At 50.0% G+C, this 22,066-nt stretch overlaps 1 protein-coding gene across 1 annotated transcript in view; it reads right to left on the bottom strand.

Moving 5' to 3' along the window:
• Positions 1 to 22,066, bottom strand: part of ZBTB7C (zinc finger and BTB domain containing 7C) — a 350,350-nt gene that overhangs the window by 268,356 nt on the left and 59,928 nt on the right. Inside the window, exon 2 of the mRNA XM_049620109.1 lies at positions 12,981 to 13,208. The gene's annotated coding sequence lies outside the window, so the exon portion shown is untranslated. The remainder of the gene's footprint in view (positions 1 to 12,980; positions 13,209 to 22,066) is intronic.

The following is a 22,066-nucleotide window of genomic DNA, read 5'->3' as shown; positions in this document are numbered from 1 at the left end:
TCGTTAGACTTTTATTTCAACTGTGATCGGGGCTAACAGGGGACCCGACCCAGCCCAGCGGGTCAGGGGAGGGACACCCTAGCTGCTCTCCGATGGGTGTGCAGGGGTGAAGCCCATGAGGCTGAGGGAAGCCAGGTCCCAGAAAGAGCCGTGGGCATTCTGCCCCAGGAGGAAAGGAACCCTGCTTGCTCTAGAAACCAAAGGGAAGAGGGTGCAGAAGAAGGCTGGTAAGGGGGGCAGGCCCTCCGAGTCCTGGCAAGAATTTCTACCTTTATCACAGAAGCAACAAGAGGCCGGCAGAGGGTGGAAATAAGGGGGTGACTTAATCAGGTGAACATGCTTACCAGAGCAACTACGGTGTGCCCCGGAAAGATCGGGGTGAGGGTGGCACGAGGAAACGCAGAGAGGCCAGTGGGCCGCGGGGCTGGTCCAGGGAAGGTGCTCTGGGCTGCGTGGCGACAGGAATGGAGAGGCATGTCAGACTCCAGGGACAGAGGGGAGCAGGTGGGGCTGAAGCTGGAGGCCCGGTGGACAGAGCCGATGGTGGTGCTAACAGGAGGAGGGTGCACAGGGTGTGAACACATTGCGTGTGAGGGTTTCTGTGCGCGACAACATTGGACTGAACAACCGATTGATCTACCAACTGATTAATGGGTAAATGGTGCCGAGACCGCTTTCCTAGGGTGAGGCTCACTGGGAGGCACCTGCCGACTCAGGATACACCCTGGGCAGGAACGGACGTACCCCAAAGAAGGCACCCAGGCAGGCAGCGAAGCCCTGGGGAAAGAGCCCACATGATGAAGCTATAAGTTATTACTACTATTATCTTATCAGATCTGACAAGATCATAGTCAAAGGTGGGGCCGCTGCAGTGTAATACAATATAAATGGGCTCTCGGGTGGCGGTTGGCTGTTGCCTTGATTCTTATTCACTCAGAAGCCAAATCACGGTGCTAACGTGAAACATGTGTGAAATATCCCTTTTTCATGCACTGGCAATGAAAGGGCTTCACAAATCTGTAGCCAAATGAATGTACTTATGAGTAATGGGAATCTGCACACGGGCACCATTTTATTACCACGTACAAGCCAGCTTCATCGAAGCTTCGATTTCACGTGAAAGAAAGCACTCCGGCCACCAGGGAGGCGAGGAAACACCAGCACAAGGCCCCTAGTTGAGAAAGTGACACGTAATTGCGAGCCAGGGCCCGAGGATTTTAAAACTGTCCTTAACACCATTTTCGGTTGCTCCTATGACCACAGCATGTCGGGATGGGAAAGGACCTCAGGCCACTCAGCTCACCTGTGCGATGAGGGCAGACGCTCTCGTAGCATCCCCCAGTTCATCAGTGGCAGATCTGGGACTAGAACCCATACCCTCTCACCGGTCTAGACCATGATGCTTCTACCCCTGGGTTCAGGACTCCCTGCCAACCTTTCTGGAGATTTCATAGGTCTAGGGCTCAGGATGGAGTCTTTACTGAAACCACCAGAGCCAATGAAAGTAAAGACTATTTTCAATGTCCCAGGTTGGCAGGCAAAGGACACTGTCCTTGGCAGATGTTTTGGTGACTATGGGATGCTAGGGAGCTGGAGACTGAGTCACCTGAATAACAAAGCGTAGAAATCTGGGAGCAAAGTCTGGTTCCCTTATCTGCTTACATATAAATGCATACTCTGCCTACTTCTAGAAGAGGATTTGGGGTGGTTTATAATGGAACGTATACACACATATAACAAAATAGTGCAGACTGACATCAGATTGCAGAATTATTTTTAATAGCAAAAAAAAAAAAAAACTGGAAATGATCCAAGTGTCCCTCAATAGGGGGCTTGTTTTAAAAATTCCTATCCAGGAGCACCTGAGGTGGCTCAGTCAGTTAAGTGTCTGACTTCGGCTCAGGTCACGATCTCATGGTTCGTGAGTTCGAGCCCAGCATCGGGCTCTGTGCTGACAACTCAGAGCCTGGAGCCTGCTTTGGATTCTGTCTCCCTCTCTGTCTGCCCCTTCCCTGCTCATGCTCTTTGTCTGTCTCTCAAAAAGAAGTAAATATCAAAAAAAAAATTTTTAATAAATAAATAAAAATAAAAATTCCTATCCATACATCCAGTGAATACTACACAGCTATTAAAAATAAATAAATAAATAAATAAATAAATAAATAAATAATCAAATACATAAATAAATGAGAAAGTGCTCTCTGTACTAATATGGAGACATTTCAAGGATACACGTGTAAGGAAATTTAAAAAGCAAGGTATAGAATATCTAATAGGCTATATTTTGTATGGTAAGGTGGAAAACTAAAAATATATATTCAAATTTCTCCATTTTAGCATAAAGTAACAATAGAAGCATAAACCAGAAAGTTATATAAATGGTTATCTATGGGGCCAAAAGGGCTAGAGGGAGAATTCTGGGTATATGTGTCTTTGTGTGTCTTTCTGATTTTTGAACTGTGTAAATGCTTTACCTATTCAAGAATTCTAATTCAGTTAAAAACAAGAGGAAAGAGGAAATGGGAAATAATTCCAGGTTCAAGAACCAACAATGTCCCTTCTGCCTTCTCCCAGAAATGGATGCTACTCCTGCCTTGCCTGGGCTCCCACAGTCCCATGGACCCAGAAGTTGGGAGGGGGATGGCAGGTATCGCCGGCCTCCAGCCTCGAAGAGGCTAGGACCGGAGGACAGATAAGCAGCCTGCTGGGGCTGGAGGCCGCCGTGGCCCGGCCTCCCTGCCTCGGCACTGGAGACAGCGGTGAAAGCTGGGCCCCACACCAGGCCTACGCCACTCAAGGCTGCCCACATCTGGAGGGCTGTGCCCACGTCTGCTCCCCGACTCAGGCCTGACTCACATTTGTCCTGGCTGCTGACATTCCGTGGTCCCAGGAGCAACCAAACCACACTAAGAACTATGTGCACACAATTAGGCTCCTGGCCTGCCCATAGCTCCAGCCCACCGCACCCCAGGCCCTCCTCACTGTGTTCCCAGCTTGACCGTCAATGTCCCCAGTTCTGGGCAGCAGTGCCTTTGGCTGAAGACGGTGGCTCCAGTCCTAGAAACGAGCTCTCCCTTCCCAGGCTCCTCTCTGACCCGCTCCCGGAATAGGAGGGGTGGCTGACCATCAAATCAATTACAATTCACTGCCACCACCCAGATGTCCATTAGCAAAATTAATTCTAGTCTATTAATAAATTATATCCATACTATAGAAAGTCATATTATAAAAAACAAGAGTGATGTGTATGAGTAGTTTTTTTTTCAAGATATATTAAGTAAAAACACAAGCTGGAGAACATAATATATAGCTTGATCCCATTTGGGGGCAATCTGGATCTATTTTCCAGACCCACGGTGACAATACACATGTAATGATGCCCTGAACTGTTGACAGTGGTTGTCTCTGAGTGGGGAGGGGACTATTATAATTTCCTTCACTTTCTCAGTGAAACACTTCTAATTTTTTTCTTAGATGAAGCAGTTATTATTTTTGTAATCTGAACATAGATCTCTCTCATTCATTACACACTTCATTGGGCTGGTTTGCTAAGTCAGAGGCTCGGGGCAAGACCTCCCCTCCCAACCCTGCACTTCCTGGAAGATGGCAAACGGAGGCCCAGAGAGGTCACTATTTTCTTACTTAGCATCATGCAGCAAGTGAGTTAACAGCAAAGCTGGGCTCAGAGCTCCTACCTCCCGACCAATTCCTGTGCTCTTTCCACGACACAATGTGGCCTTAAAATCAAACGAGTGCATATTTGTGGAGGGTTCGTTACGTGGCTGAGAGTGGGAAACAGGGGAAATATTGGCCAAAAAAAATAGACTTAGCACTCCAGGCCTCATTACCTGGCTGCCAGGTCCACACCACCACCTTTGACTGATGCAAGATTCCAGACAAGTGTTCATTTAAAGATGAACCATTAACTGTAAATCAAAGCCCACAGTGAGTGCTGAGTTATAAAGTGAATTAGAATAAGTGGGTAAATGGATGGCTGATCTCAGCCCCAACGGTCAAGGCTGGGGAAGATACACCCTCTGACTCAGAAAGACAACAGAGGATCAGGGTCAGGGAAGGCTTCTTTAAGGAGTGTCTCTAATAGAAAAATAGTCACCACTGTCTCCCCAGAAGCGGGGGAAATAGCAGGCTGCACATTAGTCAATTAACAAGTGTTATTAAATCTTTTGTTCCACTGGGCTCAGAAGGCCTGGCTGACTGTTATGAGGATGATGGCCTCTTCCATTCGGTCACCACTTGACAACGTAGAAAGGCTTTAACTCATCGTCCTGTTGAATCCTCTTGATGTCCTGTGGCCGGCAGTTTTTAGCCTTCATTTTTGTGTCTGAGGAAGCAGTTACCCAACTTGCTCAGGGTCACATAGGGCAGTTTCAGGGGCAGAGCTGGATGCCAGATCTGCTGGGTCTGGCCCCACGTGCTTCTCCTACATCCCAGCAGAGTGGGGCGGCGGGCCAGAAAAGTGGGTCGAACAGCCTCTGGGAAAGTGAACCAGCCAAAACGCACGAGGCAAACCAGTTTCGAGTCAGGTGCTACCTGCCTCCCTCCCAGACCACCTGCCCCACGCTGTGGACACATTTTGCCACTCTGGGAGTTCTTCGGAGTATGGTTTGCATGTGTGCGTTTGTAGAGGTGAATACGTGACACGAATACACACACGAATACATTTTTTAAATGTTGAACTCCTTCTACTCCTTGAATGTTTTTACATACATTGTCCACTAAACTCACTCTTCATTGTTAAGTGAGGTTTGCAGGGCGGGTAATCTAATTATTTCCATTTAGTAGATAAGGAGACTGAGGCTCAGGGTCACTTGTCAGATGTCTTGTTACTTGTCAGTGGCCGAAGAGGTAGAGATGAAAACTAAAAGTTGTTGAGGGCCCATTCTGGATCATTCTTTCTGGATCATTTCATTTCCTCCTCCCAGCCATCCTGGGAAGAAGGCACGGCTACCCCATCTCATACCAGAGGACATTGAGCCTCAGAAAGACTAAGTCACCTGCCCAAGTGCTGAGGTCAGGACTCAAGAGCAGGGCTCTCTGATCCCAAACTGAGGTCTGTGGTTGCTATGAAAGCCATGGCATGGGGAGAGGGGCAACTATGTGCCAGGCACTGGCTAAGTCCTTCCCCCAAATATCAGTACTAACAGGTTTCTGAGCCTTAAAATGTGCCAGGAATGGGCTGAGCTCTGCCCACGCAGACTCTTAAGGACACAGCATGTGTCCTACACGTCTCTGAATCCTTGTGTGGCACAGAGCTGGCTTCCTTGTTGATTTGAAGTGCCCACCCCAGCCCTGTTCTTCTCTGGGTTCCTTTTCTTTCATTTCTGCTGTGCAGATTAAAGGGCAGCGTGGGCTCTCTGTTAACAAGTGCCCTTGACTGCTATTCACATCCCAAATAGCTGCATGCACACCCCACGGGGGGAGTCAAAGCCCCCCAGCCAGCTCCCTGCATCTCAGAAACCAGGCCAGCTCCCAAGGGTGCCTCAAATCCCTTCACTTCTGCTTAAACCACCGCTGCCCACCTTTTGCACGATTCCCACTCAGGTTGTCTTCTCTCACTGCCCGAAGGAATGATCTGAAGGTGATAAACATTTCCACATGAAGGCTTGGGTGTTTCTGACTCATAATTTATTGCTTTGTTTCTGTGGTTTATACTTTTTTTTTTAACTTAAAAGAGAGGGCAGGAGTGATGAGTGTGGATGGGATGAGTAATCCCAGCTCTTCTGGGCTCCGGTGGGAAGACAGAAACAAGAGGTGGAGACAGAGTGGAGGAGAGGATGGGAGTGGCTGGGAGGGCCAGGCAGGGGGAGCACTGACCCCTGTTCCAGATGGGGAGGACTGAGGCCCCCACGTGAGATAGCGCCATAATCCAAACAAGGTTTATGTGCTCAGCTGCAGAATGTGGGCGTGTGGAGGCTGGAGGCAGGGAAGTATTCCAGCTGAGTGATCCATAACCAACAAGGGGGTGGCCCGTGCAAATCTCCAGCAGCTTCGAGGCCCAGGTTGAGTGCCACGAAGCAGCCAAGAGTGCTCCCATCTTCCTCTTAATTGTAACCTTTCATTTGCCCTGAGGGCTAGATGGCTTGGCTAGTCCCCATCACTATTTATTCTCACTGCCTCCCCAGTTTTATGGTGACCTCCCCAAGGGCAGAGAGCTTGTTTTTACTACCTTTGTATCTTTTGAGCACGTGACACCCACAGCAGTCCCTTCTTGAGGTGATGTGTACCACACCCTGTATACAGAGCCACGAGCCTCCAAGCAAACATTCATGGACCGAGTTTCAGAAAGTGGCACCAAATGAAAATCACACAATTTAACCTTTGGTCTTGGGCTTTACGCTGCGTGTGAAGCTCTTTCCTATTCTTGTAAATATCTGATAGGTGATACTAAGCTTAGGTTACAGAAAAGAAGACCAAGTTTAGGTGATTAACCGATGACTAGTTAGTAAATAGAAACAGCTCTGGAACCCAAGTTTCTGATCTTCGTCTGATTTTCCCTGAAGGGGCTGGAGGTTTCTCTCTCCTTTGAAGCACATAATTGAGGGCACACTGCATTGCTATAGCCCACCCTCACCCAAGATGCACAGTGTCTATTAGCATAACCAAGGCGCTGAAGAAATCTGCTTGGACTGAGTTCAGTACAGCCTTCTCCAAACTGACCTTACCTGGAACTCTTTTGCATGAGACCCCTGTGGTATCCTGCACTGGAAAACGTTCTACGGACCCACTGCTACTTTCCTAAAGGGGGACTCGCACTCCCAGGAGAAGCTGTATGTTATGGACGAAGGAAGGCTTAAGCTGAACAAATGAAGCTCTAATGGTGAAATTTCAGGGCTCAGTCAACTAGTCAAGACATTTCTTCTTCCTCATCCTCTTCCTCCTCTCCTCCTTCTTCTCCTCATTATTATTATTATTATACTTTTCATTATTAAACTTTCCAAATATGCACAAATGGAAGAGCATAATAAATCCCTACTTGCCCATCACCAATCACCAAACCAGCTTCAACGATATGCAACAATCTGCTATTTTTGCTCCATCTTTTTTTTATCTGGATCATATTAGAGAAAATCCCAGATATCCTATTATGTCATCTGTAAATACTTCAGTATGTAATGCTGCCACAATATCACACGCCTTAAAAAAAATTAATAATAACTCCTGGATATCCAACATCCATCCTGGACTTAACGTCACTGATTCTTTCAGATTGGTCCATCTGTGGCAGGTAGGCCCCAAATCAGGACTCAAACCAGACCCACAGAGTGCATTTGGTTGGTGTCTCTCTTAAGACTCTTGAGACTCTAGTAATCTGCCATAATTTCCCCTGTACCTCCCCTTAACTCCCCCTCCTCATCCTATTGGCAAAACGGGGGCATTTTTCCTGAGGTCTTGGTCTGGCTTTGGTGATGGCAAAGCCACCTTCCATGGTGTCTTTGCGTGTTCCTCTAGTTCCTGTATAAAACGGTAGTTAGATTTACAGGCTTGAGCAGATTTAGGTTCAGCTTTACAGCAAGCAAATATCATGGGCGGTGCGTGTCCTTCCTATGACATTACATCTGGTTGTCCAACTTTTAGCAAAGCCAATATTAACTCATAGGTTTGGACAACTTTTTGAGCAACTGGGTCTTCCCAGTGCCTCCAAAGTTATATCACATTCTAAAATTTGGTTCTAGATACATCTCTAACACATTGAGACTTGCCCACTTTCTAGGATTTCATGGGAGAGTCTCTCCTACCGTCAACCTCCAAAATTCTTTTTTTTTTCTAATTTTTTTAATGTTTACTTATTTTGAGAGAGAGAGAGAGAGAGAGAGAGAGAGCAAGCGGGGGAGGGGCAGAGAGAGAGAGAGGGAGACACAGAAGTAGCTCCAGGCTCTGAGCTGTGAGCACAGAGTCCGATGCGGGGCTCAAACTCGCAAACCACGAAATCATGACCTGAGTTGAAGTCTGACGCTTAACCAACTGAGCCACCCAGGCACCCCTCAGCCTCCCAAATTCTATCAGCATACCGTTTCTTAGGCTGTCTCTGTGTGACCCTTAACCTTTCCTTTTTTTTTTTTTAAGAAAAGACATCTTTAAATGGCCAGCCAAGCTGGGGACCCCGTGCTCCCTTCAGGCCGGGCCCCACCAGCAACTCCGTGGACTCAGCTGGAATCCCAGGGTCTCAATAGCCCGTGGATTCCTCCACCCATCTCCTACAAGATGAGTCGAATCTCAAGGAGAACAAGAACACATAGTTGAATATGATAAATATGCATCCAAAATTTTTAAAAAGCAAATTACACAAATCAAGCTTATTCTGAGAGGTTCATGTTACCAGGGGTCTCTAGTGCTCCAATCAGCATAATTAAATACCAAGATCTCTCTAGAATTGATTGTGGTTTGCACATTTTTTACCATCCAAGGACCATTTCAGTGGGATGATTTTAGGCTAATAAGAACCCCCAAATTAGAAACTAATTAAGGAGATGGAAAATACAAATGTATTTGTTTTTAGTCGGCACTATTTTTATCAGAGGAATCATGAAAAATTAAAATTGTTAAATACCCATATGAAGGTTGTCAGTCAAGGGCAATGTGGCTGCCTGCCTCCTCTCCCTGCTGCAAAACTGCACGGAAGATATATCAGAAACTATTCCCTGTGTGTCCCCAGGAAGCAAGAGAGACACTAATTTTAAGGAATAGAGTTAGTGAGGAAAAGGGTGCTGCCATAATACTTTCAGATCTTTGTTGGTTATGATTCAGAGTGCCTCTTACTTTTCAAATGCATGTGTACCTGGCCTCACCATAGTAGGCTTCCTCATGCCCATTTAACAGATGGGAACATTAAGGCCTGGGGAAGGTGAGGCCCAATAAACAGGGTCACCCAATGAACTTAGGGCCATGGCTGCCTCTCTGTCTAAATGTGCTTGATTTTGTGAAACCTCCCCGCTGTCCTCCAAATGTGCCACGGGTCACCTCTTAAAATAGATGCTAAGTCACAGTGACAATGGTTTGGAGGATCCTTTTTGATTCGTGACAGCTTTGAGAACACGGGCCCCAGCAGAAGCAGCAGGAAGCAGGAGCCAGCTGCTCCAGGGGACAGGACCCCCTGTCTAGAGAGGCAGCAACACAGGGCCCCACAGGCCGCCGCGGTGAGCCTCAAAGCACCGCTGACCCCGCCACCCACAATCAAGTGTTGACCCAGCCTTGAAGACCCTGCTTCCGTCCCCGGGCCTGGAGACCCTCATTCGTTCTGTAGACTTTGCACGATCCCAGCGCAGCTGACACTGACACTGACCTCCACCTCCTCATCCTGCTCCTTCCACACGAGGCCAGGGGGACATGGGGTCTTCCTGCAGACGCGCTCTTTAAACCTCCTTCCCTGTGGCAGGACTCTCACCAAACCTCACTGTTCTGCGGTGGTTGGGGGCCAGTGGCTAGAGCAGATGTCATTCATAAAATACTCCCCACCCCTGGAAAGAGCAGCCATACTCTGTAGCAATGGGTTCCCTTGCCCTCAGAGGGAGTTATCCGTATTTTTATGGCTGGGGAAAACAGGGGGTGATAAGGTAGAGGTGGGTCTTTGTCTCAAAGGCCACAGCTGGAAGAATGGAGACAGAGACGTTGAAGGAAATACAGCTTTTGAGGTAGGATCCCTGGGGTGGGTCCCAAGATGCCTGGGATGGCTCAGGGAAGGGGTCCTGCAGAGGCCAGAAACCCCCCCTCCACTGGAACACAGCACCTTGGTGGTGTCCAAACCCTAGAGATGAAGGCCTAGGGGCCCCAACATTCCCTATGGCAGAGCTGACACTGGGGCACAAGCTGTCGGCAGAGCCTGCCTCCTCCAGAGGACCACACAGATCCAGATAAGGTGAGACCACAGATAGACACTGCCGCTGTGGGCAGGGGTCCAGGCCTCGCCTCCCTCCCCATTCTTCCTGATCTCCAAATCCTCATCGTTCTCATACAACAGACAGAACTACAGAAATGCCTGCTAGGAAACTTGCCAGACTTAGCCAACAGGGGAACGCAAATTGGTTGTCATTTGATTTAGGAAAATAACATGGATCCCTTCTTGACATCAAATGCCACAGAGTAATCACTCATTATTGTATCCAGTCCTCCTAGTTACCCAGCAAGATAGACATGATCAGTGCCAGTTTCAACAAAGGCTCTGAAGCTCAGAGAGTTTTAGGAACTGCCTGAGGTCAGCCTTGAACCAGCGGATGCTGGGGTCCTAAGACCAGGTGGGGGGACCCATAACCAGGGCTGGTTCCAGAAAACATAAATCACCATCTAGAAAAAGTGATTCAAGACATCTCCGATTATTCAAGCTAATTTCCCCAGGGATACGTTACAGATGTGCCATAAGAAGAGGACATAATAGTAAGTCTTGTCGTTTAGCTCAAGATACACCTGGCCCCTGGGTGCCCCTTGGCAAGAAATTTCAGATTCTAGACCTGAGCTGTCCAGTACAGTAGCCACAAGCCATATGTGGCTGCCGAGCCCCTGAAATGCAGCTAGTCCAAACTGAGGGGTATTTGTAAGTCTCAAGTACACTCTGGACTTCAAAGACTTTGTATGAAAAGAAGAATGTAAAGTATCTCATTAGTAATTTACATATTGATTACATGTTGAAATGATAATACTTGGGCCTTTTGAGTCAAATGAGATGCATTATTATAATTAATTTCACTTGCTTGTGTTTACCTTCTTGCTGTGGCTACTAGAAAATTTAAAATCGTGTGTGCGGCTTACATCTGTGGCTCAGGCTGTCCTAGGCAGCCCTGCGGCAGGACCCAAGTCTTGGTTTCTATACCCAGCTCACCCTGCCCCACTCCCAGGAACCGCCCTGGAAGCCGAGGAGGCAAGATGTCTCCAGGCTCTTCTCTTCTCAACACGTCTGTAAATCCCTGGCACCGCCCTTCCTGCCCTCTATCCTACTCGGTACCCATACAGAACCCGTGGGCCCAGCAACTGCCAAAGCACTTGAACATGGTCACCATTTCTGAGTGTTTGGATCCACCTGGAACTATATCTTCCACAGCCAGACAAATTCTGACAACCAGGTTTTCGGAGCCCATGCCTCAGACCCCGTTGGAGCAATCTGAAGCCCTGGGAATCAGGATGCGTTTCTCCCGGGCTTCTCTGCTCCCACCCTTGCCAGACTGTGAGCTCCTCCAAGAGCAGCGTAATGGAAGTAAACTCAATGTATTGATCACTTATTATGGTGCCAGCTGCTGTGCTAAGTGTTTTTGCATGTTTTATTTTATTTAATGCTCCCAACCAGCCTGTGAGTGAGAAAGCATGGTCCCTGTCTTGAAGATGGGAGCCCGAGGCTCCTGGAGTCTTGGCTCTGTCCCCACTGCCATTCTTTTTCCTATGTCCCATACCCCCCTCCCTTGGGGGCAGAGATGCCTCATACAGTTTTGCATTGCTGGCACCTAACCCAGGACACAACAGGTACTCGGCAATATTGCTAAAATAGGTTGAGAACCTTCTCATAGACCTGATCCTTTGCCCTTTCTTGACTTGATCAGGAAGCATATTGTCCCTCCTTTCCTGAGGCCACACACATGATGAAAGTCTTCACATACTACCATGCAAGCTGAACCTTTTCTGCCCCTATCACCTGCCCTCCAGGGTCAGCCCTGCCCAGGTCCACAGGTAAGTCTGAGATACACAGACCTCCTTCCCTGCCGAGAGGTAGGGTACGTGAATAGTGCAGCGCCAGTATCCAGAGACACAGCCCCAGGCCGCTGTGCTGGGCTATACTTGCTGGGCTCCCTGGAGCTTACCCCCCTTTTATTTCCTTATATACACAGGAGCTAAGTCCTGGGCCTGCCTGGTGCCTGTGGCTGACCCATTTCCTAGAGCTGGGCTCAGCTTTCTGAATTCCTTCCTCATCTTATTCTTTCCGCCTGATTTAGAACAAGGCCACCCAGAAGTCCTAATACTCTGCCCCTCCCCACCCTTTGGCCTGACCCTATGGATTCTGACACTGGCCCACACTGGAATGGAATTTGCCACACCTCCTTGGGCCTCCTGCCCCAGGCCATTGGTCCTTCTCCCCCCCTGCTCTGATCAGTTTCCCAAGGCCCTAAGCTATTTTTGCTTCTGCCCTAGACTGCCGTTTTCCCCAAGGTGAAAGTTGCCAGAGTGTTACCCTATATGACATATAGAGCAAAGACCAGCTTTGGGGTCTCCAATCCCACTGGTTCCCTGTCCTTCTAGACTCAGAACCCCACCTTCTAGGCTCCGGAGACCTGTTTGATACTTCCTGCTTGGTTGACTTCCCAGGCTCAACTGCTTGGTTGAGATTCCCAGGGTATCTGCCAGCCCCCTCCTGTGCTCCTCAGACGCCTGCTCATGACCTTCCCCAGGGACCCTTGACATCTGCTACTTGATCTAGCACCCTTGGAGGGATGGAGGGAGCCATAAAAATCCCCTTGTCCTTTCTTCTACAAAAAATACCAACCCATCGCCTCACCCTATCATTGAAGAAATCTCAATCCATCAGGAAGTCTCCCCAACCAGTGAGGTCTCCAGATCTATCCCTCATGTATCTCTGCTTCCTGAATACAAGAAAGTGCTCTTGCACCCCTCACTGCCTCTGTTTCCCCACTGGCATCAACTCCTGGCTTCCCAAGGGGCCAATGGGGAATAATGACTTCTTGATTTGTTACTTTGAGCTCTTCAAACAAGCAGTGCTCCATCTATAAAGGCATCAGGCCTTCCCATAAGGCCTAGGAAGTGAACCTACCTGATGCTAAATCTTCCAGTGCCCGGCTCTAGCAAGTGCACGGGGCAGAAACTAATAACTATAAAGCACCCATCTATCATCTTATCAGGCCTTACAGCACTTTGTTTGCATAGTTATCTTTCCGAGGGTTGACATTTTATGTCTACTGCAGGCTGATGTATTCTCCTACCTGCCACATCATTCAGAAAGGATAGATGAGCCCCAGGTTCATTACCTGTCATTACACCGTGTACATGTCGCTGGGGGCCGAAGCATTGATTCTTCTTGAGTCTCCCTGGTTGTGTAGCCTTCCTGACTTGGAGGCTCCAGGTCCGGTGGTTGTGGATTATGGTCACTCCTTAGGCCCTGGCAGGGCTCCACTCCATCCCTTCTTGCTTTCCTGGCTGGCCCACTCTTCACAGGTGGCAACACGTTCTGAGCTCCCAGCTGTTTCAGAGGGGATCTGCAATAAGAACAGAGGCGTCTGTCGCCTCCCATGACCAGAAACACATGTCCAAGTTTTAACTGTTCTAGAACTTTCCAACCATCCTCTTATTGCTCTTTATTCCTAGGTCCTGCAGATCCTGGTGATTATATAGATTTTACCCCAGCCAGGTCTTCACTGCCCATGTTCCGCCCACCAGCCCTGCTCCCAGGCCTCAGTGTGCATACACACACACACACACACACACACACACACACACACCCTTCATTCCTATTTTCTTACCTCTGTATATTTTGTTTTATCTGCCTGAAAGACCCACCCTTCATCCTACCTACTATTCAGAGTTCAGCTCATAACACCTCATTGCCCCAGGAAAGAGGAGAAAACTTGGTGCTCTCCTTCCAATGTTGAGATACACAAAGAATACAGCCATGTCTACCAGGGACATTGCACCACCCCTGGGGTGAGGCTTCCAGTGCGCTGTGGTTTGGGGATCCAGGAAGGCCACCCACCTGTGGCTTATTATGAACCTCCTTCCCTAGCCCTTGGGCTCAGAGCAAGAGACAAGGGGGGGGGATGCAAACCTCACTGAGTGAGGGACCCAGATTGGCTCCACTGAGTTCCCATCTCATAGCCAAGACCACAGCTCACACTCTAAGGGGTGGGAAAGCCCCAGCTGGAAGTTACCCCACTCAGCATGGAGGCCTGCTCACCTCTGGAGACTGGGTCCATGCCAGCCACAGCCCTGTACCTCTGACCAGTCATGGCCTCTGCTTCTAATGGTGCAGAGCGTTCCTGCTACCCAGGATGGCTGTGACCCTGAGTTCCACCCTGACCTTGGGCTCCTCTGAGCCTCAGTGAACCCATTTCTAAGAAGAGGCTGTGGCAGGTGGAGAGCGTCCACCAGGGCACCCAGCACTACCAGTGAGGGGTAGCACCATGGACAGGGATGAGTGTGGCAAAGGAAGGCAGGGACATGAGGTCCCATGAATTCTGTAAGCACGATGATGACAATGTCTTACAACACGTATAATGACTAATACCCTTCGAGCTGCTTTTACATCCATTGGACCTATTTGTTTCACAATAGCAACATAAAGGGGTATTTTGATGATGGGGAAACAGAGCACAGAGACATTGAGAATCTTGCTAAAGGTCACACAGTAAGTTAGTAAATGAGCCAAGACAGCAACTCCTGACTCCCAACTATCATTCTTTCCAGCAAGCTCCCTGGTCCTAGGTTAATTTCCTGTCACCTCAGGGGGATGGTGGGTCAAGAGGAGTAGGAAGGGGAGGAGAACAGAGGCATGCTTGGCCTGCTACTGTAGCATGGGGAGAAGAGAACAGTCATGCCTTTGGTTTCTTCCCTGATAGGAGGGTTTAGGAGGAGCAAGCACAGAGGGAACAGTGATAAACAGGAAGACAGGAATGTGCAGGCTCCTTGCTAACGGGAGCAGCTCAGGCAAAGAGGAAATTGGCTGTGATAAATAGCCACAGCTTTCTGGGGGTGGGGTAGGGGCTCAGGCAACCTTGAGCCTCCTGGGGGACCTGGCTGTCTATAGCTCCCACCTGCGAGACATTTCTGGGCAAGGCATCACTGGGGGTTAAAAGCACCTTTGAACAAACTAGGCAATTACTATTATTACCTTCAAAAAGCATATAGGCATTCGTATGTTCTTTTGTATATGTGACATATTCCTAAATAACACAAATGGGAAGAAAAACCATAATGCTCCACCCAGATGAAGAAAGATCTGCCCCTAGACAATGGAATTCCTTGCCTGATTCCAAAGCTGCTCTCTGCTTCTATGCACAGGGAGAACGTCATGCCTTGGAAATTCCTACCTGGCAATAGAAGACGGGGCCAACTCCTTCCAGAGCAAGCAGCACAGGCCACGGGGCCTAGAAACCCAGGATAGGTGGCAAATCCACAGAGGTAGGCAGGAAGATTACCCCAACGCCAACGACAGCCACGTAGCTCAGTGCAGACCCACACGCCCACCTCCAGTCAACAGCAGACCAGACCTCCAAACATCAGGCTATGGGAAGAACAGAAAATCATTCCCTTGGCATTAGCCCTGAGTCCCAGGCAGCCCAGTGGGTCCTCAGTCAACCTTGGAGCTCTTAAGGGAGCCCTACGTCATGCAGGGAACGCCATGGGGGAAGGAGAACACGCTGAACCCCTTAGAAGCCAGTCACCGGCCTATCCTGCTGGCTGCATGGTCACCTGGCAGCTGTAGCTCCAGAGGCAAACAGCTAAAGCTCATCAATTCTTGTTGGGGGTAGGGAGGGCGAGGAGAGGAGGCCTCTCGGGCCCTCCTGCAAGGTGGGGCTGAACCACATTCACAGCAGATGGTGCTGTCGCCCTCACTCCGGGATTCTCATTCCTAATTATCTGTGCTGTCAGCAAAACAATTAACCCTCGAAGAAAAATTGTGCCGTCCACTCCCAACCATATGAAAAGGCAATTTTTCCCAAGGACGAGGGACACTTAGGGCAGTGGCAGACGGAAAGTAGGGCAGCCTTGCACGCGGTTCCGGATCTCACTCGCCCTGGGCAATTTCACCATCCTCTGACCTCCGCGGTCTCTGAGGCCTCGCGGCAGCCCCTCCTGCCTCTGAGCCTGCACTTCCTTTCCCATCCAAAGGCGGGGAGCCCAATCCCTAGGGTCCCCTTCAGTCCCACAGCGCTACCATTCTACACGCCTGGGTCTTTTCCTTCGAATTCCAAGTTCCTGTGGAGCTGAGCCCGCTTCTCTGCGTGTTCCTTCGTTCATTCACTCACGTGCTTATTCATCTGCTTGTTCGTTCACCCCGTTATTGCATATTTACCATGTTGCTCCCGGGAGGAACAAAGAAAACATCTACTCAGCCTTCTTGACCACTGCTTGGAGCCCTCTTCCCTGAGATGTGGGGAGAGGGAGGGAGGATGGCACAGGGAGAGGTGGGGGGCCCCCAGCCAGGAGCTTGAGCACTTGGCAGGGGCTTGGCTTCAGGCCGCAGGAGGAAAGTCCTGCTTCTGCATGTGGATTCTCTCTGAAGATTAGGCTGCAGGAAGGCAGCCTCCTCTCAGAAGGGCTGATGTGGAGCAAGCCACTTTGGTCTCCAGGGCAGGCCTGCAAAGGGCGGAGAGGTGTGATGGAAGGAGAGCCTGAAGCCCCCACCAGCACTGTGGGGCCGGTACCTGTACGGGGTCTGCACTTCCGAGGGTGCTCGGTAAATATGTGAGGCGAGATGAATGAACCAGGTTGCCCCTCCTTAGAGGACCTGTTTTAAAAGCAAAGGGAGTTTTTACAGGGCTGGGGCATGATGTCTGTTCCCCCGGGGAGGCTACCATTTAAGGCCAAGATCGCTTGATCTAATTCACCCATTCTCACGCGCTGACATGGAAGAGAAAGCAGGGTGGGCTAGAAATCCCAGAACCTTTGTGGTCAGTGCTGAGCGAGCCTTCAGGCATGAGGCTGTCAGGGCCACATTTTCCACGTTCCATCTGGAGAGGCTGACGGGCGGGCTGCTCTCAGAGAGCTGGAGCAAGACCCTGCGGCAGGTGGCGGCCCCGTATCCAGCCTGACTCTCACCCCGCTCACGCTGCCCCCCAGGATTGCCCCTGAACAGAGCGGGGAACTCTAGAGGCAAAAAGGGGAGCCCAGGTCAGGACACTGGCTGGCTCCCATGGGGCTGTGGGCCCCCTAAGGGGCAGGGGCGGCGCTCCAGCCACCTGGAGAAGGAGCACAGAAAACAGAGGGTGGGATTGCGGGTACGGTGCGTGGGGTAGAGAGCTGGGACCCCTCCTCCACCACCATTTTGCCCAGGTCAAGCCCATGACATCTTTCTTCCCTTCCCCCATTGCCCATCCGGCTACCAGTCCTTGCCCCCGTCCAGGGCCCAAGCGCACAGGCTCAGATGCCAGCTCCTCGGCATAAAAGGAGTGTGTTTATATTCAAAGCGGGCTGTTGCCCACTCAGAATCTGCCCACTCGAAGGCAGCACATGTGACCGCACCCCCTGCCCAGAGTCCAAGCGGGACACACGCCAACCTCTGGCTGGAGACATTTCTAAATATGAGCCTGGCACAGAGAGTCAGGTTCCCAGGCCTCTTCTGCCCTGGGAGACCCAGCCAGGATTTTCGAGGCTGCTGGGAGGGAGAGGGCTGGGGACAGGCAGGCAGGATCAGGAGGCAGCCAGCTGAGACAGCCATCAGCCCTAGAAATATCGCCTGAACCCCTCCCTGGCCTTCCAGCCTCGTTAAGGGAAGAGAAAGGATTGCCCTGCATCCAGAAAGTCTAATCAATTGCCCGCAACCCTTGGCAGTGGGCACAGGAAAGCCACTGCCTGCTCAAATGCGCACGGATTAAAAATATACAAATGGAATATTTTTTCTTCCCCTCTCCTCAACCCCCTGAAGCCTGGGATGCTTGTTAAAAATAGCCTTGCTGTGGCGTGGATCCTACAAAACCCAACCGCTGGCAGGAAAATTAAGGAGCCGTTGGAGACAGCGCTAAGTGGTTACCCCTGGGGAGTAGGCTGGGGAGGGATAGGAAGGGGTGCTCTCAGGTGCTTCTAGACACACTGCTTGCATTTTTAACGATAAGCAGATATTATTTTTATTAGTTTTTTCTTTTAATGTAAGTTTATCCATTCCACCCTCTAGGCTAAGTTTAAAGCTGAACTTGCACTGTTCTAGCAATCCAGCAGCCTGGTGCTGACCGGCTTGGCTGTGCACTGACCCTCGGCACCCAGGACGACAGGCACAAATACAACTCTGAGTCATGAAAGGAGCACTGAATCCAGAGTCAGGGTCTCAGATCTCTAACAAGCTGGCTGTGTGACCTTAGGCAAGTCACTTGAGCTCTCTGGGCTTTAGTTTCCAGCTGGATCAAATGCTAAACCAGGTACCTCCGAGTCCTGGCATCTCCCAACCTTAGGTATTAAAGGAAAACATCTAGGACTTGCCGTGGATTTCTCCCCACCAAGAATGGGCAAGGGGAGTGTGTCCCTGGGCAGAAATGGGGTTTTAAAAGCGGGAAGTGGGCAGCAAGGAGAGAAACTACTCTGAGAGAAGAGACTGACTCCACACCTTGATGATGAAGTGCAGGGTAGAAAGAGCATCACTTCGGTCTCCAAAATGTCCTGGGTTCAAATCCTGCATTCAGCTGTCAGCAGCTATGTGAACTCAGGTAATTGCTTATCGCTGATGCAAAGTGACCTCCTCATCTGTCACATGGGGTAAGAGGGTGTGCACTTCCAAAGAGGGTGTGCATGTTAAATATAATAAAGTGAAAAAGTACCCAGCTCACTGTAGAAGCTTAACATCCCTTTATCCTCTTCTTTCTCCTATCGTCCACCCCGCCCTGCATCGCAGGGCAGTTAAGGGTTGGGCCCCGGATCAGGTTTGTACCCCCACTTCCACCACCTAATAGCTTGTGGCCTTGGGCAAGCAACTCAATTTCTCCGTGCCTCGGCTTCTGCATCTGTAAAACTGGAGTGAGCTACTGCTGTGGTCCCAGCCCGCAGTCCTGCCTCTACTAGCCAGTGGGGCCCTCAGTTTTCCACGTTGCATCTTCCATGGGTTTGCCATTTAGAACTTCCTTCACAGCCCCCACCCCCCACCCGCCGTCTCGCCGCTCCAACCTCTCTAGGGTTCCTGGCCCACGGTGGCCCACCACCTGTAGTTATCCTGCTGATCTGGCCCTTCCTTATTCCCCCCCTAGCTCCTCCCCATGTGGTCTCCACACAGCAGGTTGTGCACCCGGCCAGGAGCATGGATTCTTTCCTGGAGGCATGGAGAAATGGGTTTCAGATCAGTGCTTCTCAAGCTTTAATGTGCTTATGAATCACCTGGGGATCTTGTCAAAATACAGATGCAGACTCTGATTCAGGAGGTCCCGGCGGGGTGGGGGGGTGAGGGGGTGGTCTAAGATTCTGCATTTCTAACAAGCTCCCATGGGATGCCCATGCCACTGGTCTGGGATCACTCTTTGATTAGCAGGGCCGTCAAGTGGAGGAAATCCGTGTGTGTGTGTGTGTGTGTGTGTGTGTGTGTGTGTGTGTGTGTAGGGGACAGAGACAAGGCAGACAAATTATCCAACTCAAAAAAAGGAATAAAATTTTGACAGAGATGGCACGATGGAGACCAAGTGTGGATTCCAGAGACCCACTGAAGGGGAAAAGTAGGAGAACGTTTTACAAAATTACATGACCTTATCCAAACAAAAATAATGCTGATTGAGGGGTGCCTGCGTGGCTCAGTCAATTAAGCGTCCGACTTCGACTCGGGTGATGATCTCCCAGCTTATGGGTTCCAGCCCCATGTCAGGCTCTGTGCTGACAGCTCGGAGCCTGAAGCCTGCTTTGGACTCTGTGTCTCCTTCTCTCTCTGCCCCTCACCAACCCCCACCCCAAAGATAAATAAACATAAAAATTAAAAAAAAATAATGCTGATGGAGGGGCGCCTGGGTGGCTCCGTCGGTTAAGCGTCCGACATCAGTTCAGGTCATGATCTCACGACTGGTGGGTTCGAGCCCCTCGCCGGGCCCTGTGCTGACAGCTCGGAGCCTGGAGCCTGCTTCGGATTCTGTGGCTCCCTCTCTCTTTCTGCCCCTTCTCCACTCACACTCTGTCTCTCCATGTCTTAAAAATAAATAAACGTTCAAAATAATGCTGATTGAGATAACGAAGGAACACAGAAAGATGCTTACTCCATGTTAATTGAAAGAGCAGACTGCCGACTACATACACTCCACGTCTTTAACTCTGCCAAAGGCACATTTAAGAAAACTGCTGGTAAGGCTACAACTCAGGATCACGAGGGCCGTGACACAGTAATGCAACCACATGTATTTCTTTGTCGTTTTCTAGGTGTTCTTAATGAAGTTTTATTACCATTTTTGTAATTCAAAAAGTACCTTCTACCTATTCTTATTTGCCCACGTCCCCAAACCGTCAGTTACTCTGTGTTCTTGAGGTTTGGTGTATTTTGAGCACAAACAGCCATTTGCTTGCAAGGGCTGGAAAATGGTGCGTTAAACCTTCTCAGTCAAACCCAAAAATAAAGCAACCCAGATTCTGTTATTCCTCTAAGCCAAGGGTCCAGAGCTTTGGAAGGCTGGCGCTGTCACCTCTCACTATAGCAACAAGAGGACCCTGGTAACCCCGGGCTTATGGTTATTAAGAGTAAAAATAGGAAGTCTGTAGATAGCTGTTCAGTAAGAGGCTGCACTGGACAGGCCAGGCTTGGAGCCCTCTCTGCCTCTCTTGCAGGAAAGAGAAAGCAAAACCCAGACTCTAGCAGCTGACTCCTGCAAGGTGACAAGGTGGGCTGGGCATTTTCTTCTGTGTTTCCCAGGTCAGGGCCATCAGCTGCCTTTCAAACCAATTCCTGACCACCTGGAGGTGGGTTGTTCTAAAACAGGAGTCAAACGCTCCGGCCAGGGATGCTTGCGACTCACGTATGTACTGGGCACATCCACACCACTTCCAGCTCCTCGCCCCCAGACTGCCCCATGCATCCTGGCAGGAACACCCCTCCATCCACCCGGGCGCACATCCCATTCTGGGTAGGGTCTCTTCAACTCGTCCTTGGGCAGATGTTCGAGCCGCCCCCCACCCCCCAAGTCTCCCATCTAGACCTTGGCTCTTACCTCTGGGAGGTGGGAGGAGGTCCCAGCCCTGGTCTGGCTGCTCCTGGCTGAGGCACAGGGTCTGAATCCAGGCCCGCTCCCCAGCCCCTGAATTCATTTGGCTCCCTAGCGGACCAAGTTGGAGGCCCAGTTCTGACAACAACTGGCCTTGGAAACTTGGGCAAATCACTTCCCATCTCTGAGCCTCAATTACGTCATCTATACACATTTTTCAGTGGGTCTGTGGAATCTCGTGGTCTTTTTTGCTCCTAACGCTCCACGATGCAAACAGAAATCACCATTTATCTGGCAACACAGATGAGGTATTTCACATACGAAGGTTTTCTAGACAACGATAAACATTGTCCCTTCAAGCAACAAAGTGCGTTTCGTTTTAACGCTACAGCACAAATTATTTTTCTAAACGTTTATATACTTCTCTTCTGTTTTGTGGCAAAGGATATAAAATCTAACACTTGTTGGGTACATCCCTCCCCAGGGTTGTTCCAGAAAGCACTTGCGGTGGCTGAGCTGCAAGGTAAGGTATGTAAGGTAAGCTTGTCTTCATGGTTAGCTGTTATCTCCAGGAGGCTCTCTGCTGTGCTGGGGGATCTGTCCCCACTGTGGGTTTTTCTCTCTTTGTCTATCTGCCCCTTCCCACAGGGAGGCTCCCAGAGCTCATGCTATCTGTTTGGGTATGGCTGCCTAAAGAAGCTTCTCTGCTTCTAAGGTGCAGCTTAGAATCCTCTCGGGCTGGGCAACCATGGGGCTCTGAGTAAAGGGTCGGGTGGAGGGGTTTTTAGGAACAAGAAGCCAGGGCTTCAGCCACTTTCAGTGACCAGAGACACTTTTCCCTCACTCTGAGATCTTTGTTCTGGATAGGAGGGGTGATGGCAGGCTGATCTCTGGATACGTGAAGTGTCTGTTTCTTGGCCCCACACCTGAACTGGTACTTGTTTCTGCTTCACTGGATGATTTTCCCAGATGCCGGTTTAGACTAGACCGTCAGGGTTGCCAACATTATTACCTACACAGGCCAAACTAGAGGCGAGCTCAGGTTTAGAATTTAACCCCAACTCTGTATGTCCATAATGTCACCTCCTCCAAACCGATCCTCAAGCTTCAGTGTGCCTTTGCCTTGCTTCTTCCCAAAAGGATGCTACAAGTCCCCCAATTAGGCTTTCTTTTCCCTGCCTCCCCCAGGAAGCCACCTGGAGGCATCAGGTCCGATGCAAGCTCATCCCCAGACCAGCGACAGC

The sequence above is a fragment of the Panthera uncia genome (genome assembly GCF_023721935.1).
Source record: "Panthera uncia isolate 11264 chromosome D3 unlocalized genomic scaffold, Puncia_PCG_1.0 HiC_scaffold_8, whole genome shotgun sequence".
Lineage (NCBI taxonomy): Eukaryota > Metazoa > Chordata > Mammalia > Carnivora > Felidae > Panthera > Panthera uncia.
Note: the sequence above shows the minus strand (reverse complement) of the source record. Positions and strands in the feature narration are given on the sequence as shown.